We start from the raw sequence: 6,611 nt of genomic DNA on the forward strand, positions 1-6,611 counted from the left end.
TCACCAGACTCTCACAGTTCTGACCTGAAACTGGTCCAGTTCTGCCTCAGGACTCACAAACGACTGCATGCAAACACTACACTGTAAAACCCAACAGTGCATCTTACTAAAAGAAGTAAGTTGTTCTTACTCAGTTCTGAAAAATAGTTAAAGTAACTTTCATGAAGTGTGTTAGGTAGACCCAAAAGTATACATATGATATAATAACTTTATTGTAATAAGTACACGTGATGTTTTTGTAACGTTTTAAGTACTGTTGCTTTAAACTGTTTAAGTTGTGCTAATTCATTTGTATTAGTCATCATCCACAGCCCCGCCCCCAGTGTTTTGCCTGGACTTGTCGGCCATGAGACAGGAGCCTTGTCAAGAGAGTGGAAAGTACAAGATAAAGTTATTTTTATGTTTTTTTGTTAATGCTTACTTCTAGCATACAAAACGTACATTTATCAGACTGCTTTGTTTTAGTTGTACTTCGTTGTAATTTATCAGACTACTTTGTTGTAGTAGCTCGTAACTTAGCTTGCCAGCACACAATTCCCGCCTAGCGCTGTATGGAGTCTGCCTTCACAATTTAAAAAATTAACGGTTGGTGGCTTGTTTCAATCAAATAGTTGGTAAGTAGTCTGATTTTTGCAAACTGCATGCCACAAAACCTTTGGTAAAATCAGTGTTTACGCTTTTCTGACTCTGACCTTTATCAAGTTCAAATGTAGCCTACTTTTGACACAGTGAAAATAGTAGAAAATTTATTTAGTGTTAATTTTAAGAGTTTAACGGACAAGTTCGCCTTCACAAATTTTGAATATGATGGTTAGTGGCATTTTAGTCGCGAAATAATTTACCTTTTCAAAGCTGCACTGCACCAAACCTAAACGTTTCTGACTCTGTACTTTCCAAGGGTTAGCCTATTGTGTACTTCACTTGTGTAAAATTGCTTTATTATTTTATAACGTATAGAGTAGTTGACCAACCTGAATTGAAAATGAACTGTAGTGCAAGAATAAATCTTACTGTTTTCCAAGCTTGTGTTATTCAGATTGACTGTTTTTAAGTGAAGTAAAAGTCTAAAAGTAAAAACTGTTCTGCTAGCTTTCTGTCCTCATGGCTTTGTGTTATTACAGTCTGACGATTGAAGGAGCAGTAGCATGCCGAGAGATCACCCAGCACTGCACTAAAGACAACCAGTAAAGGTGATTTTAAAACGATTTGGTATCAAAATGTGGAATTGCAAGTTGTGTAGTTTGTCTAGTTTTTCTACTGCCATAAAAGTCATGTTGTTGAAGCATTATCGGCTCAACCATGGTCAGTACTCCACAATTTCACCCTTACCCTGTCTCTACAACACATGCATGTGTACATTTAATACATTTAATTCATTAAAGATACACATGTCAACAATGCACACTCCCACGCAAAGAAAAGACGGTTCTTATCCAGATTTGAATAATTATGGATTTTGTTGCTCTATGTGTAATTTTAAGCAGCCATTTATTGAAAGCCAAATGTTTATCCATCTGAGGGGGCATTTAAAACGAAAAGAAACTGTTCCATGTCCTTTCAAGAACTGCAATTTTAAAACCAATGTCTACTCAACCTTCAATGCCCACAAATGCAGAGACCACCAAAATTCAACAAGTTACGATGAAGGCATTGTGCAAAGTGTTATAAATGTAGAACAAAAAGATGACATGCAGCTTGATTCAATAGAGTCATCAGATGACAATCAAGTGGCATCCACCAGTGAAATCAGTGGAATTGAGGGTTTAGAAGAGCAGTTGCAATACAATCTGGCTGGATTTTTCTTGAAAATGCAGACCCTTCTCCATGTGTCCCAGAGAGCAACACAGGAGATTATTGAGCATATTGATCAGTTGTTTTTGTTATCACAACCTTTGGTTAGAAAATCAGTTGTAGATATACTGAAAAAGCACAACTGTACATATACGGACAAACTGGTGGATGAGATTTGTCAGGCAGTTTCTGATAGTAATGTTTTACATAAATGTGTCACATCTGAAGGACCACTATCTACAGCAAAGAGGAGGAAATCATATTATGAAGAAAATTTTCCATATGTCAAACCTGTGGAGTATTTAATTGAATCATCAAAGCACACTTATATGTATGTGCCTATTCTCACATCTTTGCAATTGTTGTTGAAAAAAAATGATGTGCTTGAAGAAATTAAACAAGCACCCACACAGATTCCTGGACATTTCATGTCATTTTGTGATGGATCCTACTACCAGGAAAATGTTCTACTGTCACAAGAGGGACAGAAATTGTCAATGATACTTTATGTGGATGATTTTGATCACAAACCCACTTGGTACCTCAAAGAAAATACATAAAGTCTTTGCAGTTTATTGGACACTGGCAAACTTTCCAGTTAAATCTCGTTCTGCTCTACACTGCACTCAGCTTGCTCTGCTGTGCAATTCCAATGATGTACGCCAGTTTGGGTGTAAGGAAATGCTGTCACCACTCTTAAATGATCTGAAAACTCTTGAAGAAGTAGGTGCCTACATTGAGACTCTTGGTGAATGTCTTAAAGGCACTGTCTACTCTGTTGTGGCAGACAACCTTCTGCCCATGGACTTGCTGGTTTCAATGAGAGTTTCAGGTCTACATATTTCTGTAGGTTTTGTCATGCCACCCAAACAGAAATGCAAACAGAAAATGCTGTTACAGGGAATTATGTAATGAGAACAAAAGATGCTCATGATAATTATTGTGCAAGAGCTTCAGAATGATGACATTAAGGAAAACTATGGTGTTAAAAACACCTGTGTTCCTTCTGACCATCTCTCTTTCTTTCATCCTGTCACAGGCTTCCCACCTGACTTCCTACACGACCTGTTTGAAGGTGTCATTTCAGTGGAGTTGGCACATTGTTTAAAGGTTTGATTTCTAAGAGATATTTTAACTTAGAAGACTTAAACAGAGCAATTCTGCACTTTCCATACCAACATTCTGACAAAGTTAATCGCCCTCATCCAATAACCTCAAATTTTGCCAGGCGAGGGACCATGGCCAGCACTCTTTCATGAGACACAGGTAAGTACAACTATGTATATAACATTTGCTGCTCATATAGTATGCTGTGTTTTGCTTATAATATTTTTGGAATTCTCTTCAGCTCTACTTTGAATTTCATCGGATCACCAATCAGAATCTGCCACATGTGTTTTATGCTGCGCTGGATGATTATGCTCCTCAGCTGACTGGACTTTACAAAAAGAGGAAAACTGGACGGGTCGGTGAAAGGATGGAGCAGCTTTTGTCGGCATATGGAAAACAGGTATTTAAAAGATACTAATTATTATTCTGCTTGCTTGGCAGTTGCCATTGTTATGTGTTTGTTATATATATATATATATATATATATATATATATATATATATATATATATATATATATATATATATATATTAGGGCTGCCACAAACGATTATTTTGATAGTCGACTAGTCACCGATTATTTTTGCGATTAGTCGACTAATCAGATCATCATCCATTGAACGTAAAAGTACAGCTTATTGCACCAGCAGCATCTGCTCTTATATAACTATCATTAGCTTACAGCTTTAAGTGTTTAAGGTGCTAACTAAAAATAAAGACAAGATGATAGTTAATTGAATTCTAATTAAATGTGCAGATTGTTTCGGTGGAGTTTAATAAACTCAGCCGATTTACTCAGGAACAAATAAAATACTGAAAAAAGCCAAACAATAACATTTTTAAGTTATCTAAGTGACTTGTATATGTTTAACCTGAGTAGGGCGGTGGGTTTGAAAACGATCTGCCGGGAGTCCGGTGCTCTCATGGCCCCCGGCTAGCTATCGAGCTAGTGGGTAACAGACGCCTCCGAAAACGTCGGAGCGCTTTTGAAAATATGTGGTGTCCTGATAAACTGAGCAGATATTTGAGGTTTACACAGCTACATTCTCGCCTGAAAATACGTTAAACGTTTATTTTGTGACCCAGAAAGAATAATAAGAGTAATATTAAAACTAAGTAGCTGCCGCCATTGTTGACAACTGCGCTGGGCCGCGCTATGAATTCTGGGACACAGTTTCTTCTTCTTCGGGGTTTAACGGCAGCTGGCATCCTTGTACATGCAGTGCTGCCATCTTCTGTTTCAGTCCGTTATTACACTCTTAAATCCTGCTACTTATTCCTGCTTTTGGGATCTTACAAAGCTTCAAATGACGCGTCGACTATTAAATCAGTCGTCGACGATTTTGATAGTCGACGTAATCGTGACTAGTCGACTAATCGTGGCAGCCCTAATATATATATATATGTGGTCGGCATGAAGCTGGACACTCTGGTGACAGTGGCAGAGAAAAGGACATTAAAGAAACTGATGGACATTATGGACAATGCCAGACATCCTCTGCACACGGCCATTAACAACCAGAAGAGTCTGTTCAGTGACAGGTTGCTTCTCCCAAAGACAAGAACTAACAGACTTAAAAACTCCTTTGTCCCACACACCATCAGACTGTTTAACTCCTCCCTGGAGGGGAGAGGGAGGGGAAACAGGAGGACAAAGGAGGGGGGAACAACTAAGCTGTAGTGCCTCTTCACCTCACTGTACAATACCTTGTGCAATACTTTTGTAAATAGTCAACAGTGCAATAGACTCAATACTTGAAATGTGCAATTCACTTGTATTTTTATTTTTATTCCTATTTATTCTATTTATCCCCTTCGTATATTTTATTTATATTGTCTCTGTATTTATATATATATATATATGTGTGTGTGTATTATATATATATATATATATATAATATTCTGTAACTCTGTAACTTCTGTCAGTGCTGTGCTTTTTTGGAAATCGAATTTCCCAGAGGAACCCACCCGAGGGATTAATAAAGTTCTATCTAATCTAATCTAATATATATATATATATATATATATATATATATATATATATATATATATATATATATATATATATATATATATATATAAGGACACAAACGACATCTATGCAACTAGAACAGCAGTTCTGGCCGGCCTACCAATGTACCTCAGAGATTTTCAAAACATGCAAGGTACTTTGGTATTACAATAATTTGCACATTTGAATTTAAAAAAGGTTGAAAGGAGTTTATAAGTCATCTGGACTTGGGTTGAAAGTTGAAGACGTGAAGTTGAATGACTTATAAACTTCTTTCATCCTTGATTTGACTACCTGGATGAATGAAAAATGAACCTTCACTGTCAACTTAAAACATGTTATGATATATAGAATTTGAAAAACTGAAGAAAGGTGCCTGAACATTTGTATTTATGCTTTTAACAGAGATATTACAGATGAATAATTGTGCACTCTGTATTATATCTTAGGGTGAAATTGAGTTCTATGAAGCCATAGAATTGCTCTGGTTGCTGATGTCGATGAAGAGGAGGTGCCTGGAGGAGTTCCTTTCTCACCACGCCAAGTGTTCATAGAACTTGAAGATCAGTTTGTTATGACTCATCACTCATGGACTGATGCCCTGGTGTCTTTGTTTGGGCTAATCTATGCTCTGCATCTGAGCTATCCTATGAAGTATACTGGCTTTTTTGAGTTCATTCAAGTAGTGTTGCTGAAGCTAGATGATGAGAGAAAGCAACTAAAACCAAAATTGCAGACACTAAAAAATGAGCTTGTGCAGATGATGTTTGTTTTTCACTGGTCACTATATTCGTGCTTTTTCAGTTATCTGTGAATGGCTTCAATAGTTTTATTTGTTCTGGGTAATTAGCTTTCTAAAAGGCAATGTGGAGAAAGCTAAGAATAAGGAGAAAATCCATATTTGACGTTTTGTTTGTGATTGAAAAAAATCTTCACATAGTGTGTAATCTTAAGCTTATTTCTAAAAACATATTTTAGTTACATGGAAATCTTTTGCGAGATAACTGATAATTAGTCAATATGTACAGTATACTTTCATGCTTTATTTTTTAATTGTGTGATGAATGCCAGTTCACTCGAGGTCTGGGCAAAACTGTTGCGAAGCCACAAATACCTTTGAGAATACTTTTTGTTAGTGACATCCTTAGTTCAGCTGTTTTCTATAGTTGCATTGCTGTAGTGCATGTGATTTCATTATTATACTAAATGTTACTTAAAATTGTGATTGTTATGGCTCTAATTGCCTCTAAACTATTGTTTTTTTATGATGTACACCTATGTATCAGGTCTACATGACTAAATTTGTGTTTTGTACATTTAATCGATTTTCAAAATGCTACAAAAAACATTCAAAATTCCCTAAAAGTGCAAGTTTTAAAATGCCTAATTATTTGTTATTTGATAATGGCTTTAGCAGTCATAGGTTATGACTGAAAGTATGGTTGTATTCATTCTGTATTTTCTCTGCAGTTAAAGTTAATAAAAACTGAATGGAAAGAATAATAGCTTGGTTTTGCGTTAATAGTACTTGAACCATTTGGTGCAATCGGTTTCCCCAATTGGATTAAGTTGTTTAAATACAACTATTTAAGTTAATTTAACTTAATTTGAATATGAGCATGTAACACTTTAAATAAGTTTGAATAAATACAGCATCTTAGTACAAGAAATTTAATGGTTTAAGTTGAAACATACTAAAT

The 6,611-nt window shown here is 35.9% G+C and overlaps 1 long non-coding RNA gene across 2 annotated transcripts; it reads left to right on the forward strand.

The window, feature by feature from the left end:
- The first annotated feature begins 243 nt into the window (after window positions 1–243).
- LOC112435774 (uncharacterized) lies at window positions 244–6,403 on the forward strand. Of its 2 annotated transcripts, none has more exons than XR_013099531.1 (6): window positions 244–614; window positions 1,122–1,190; window positions 2,831–2,901; window positions 3,020–3,057; window positions 3,140–3,301; window positions 5,361–6,403. It is a non-coding gene; the product is annotated as an uncharacterized LOC112435774 (long non-coding RNA). The 2 variants fall into 2 exon arrangements; XR_013099532.1 differs by having other exon boundaries at window positions 244–378.
- Window positions 6,404–6,611: the final 208 nt, after the last annotated feature.

This window comes from Maylandia zebra, linkage group LG1 (genome assembly GCF_041146795.1).
Source record: "Maylandia zebra isolate NMK-2024a linkage group LG1, Mzebra_GT3a, whole genome shotgun sequence".
Classification (NCBI taxonomy): domain Eukaryota; kingdom Metazoa; phylum Chordata; class Actinopteri; order Cichliformes; family Cichlidae; genus Maylandia; species Maylandia zebra.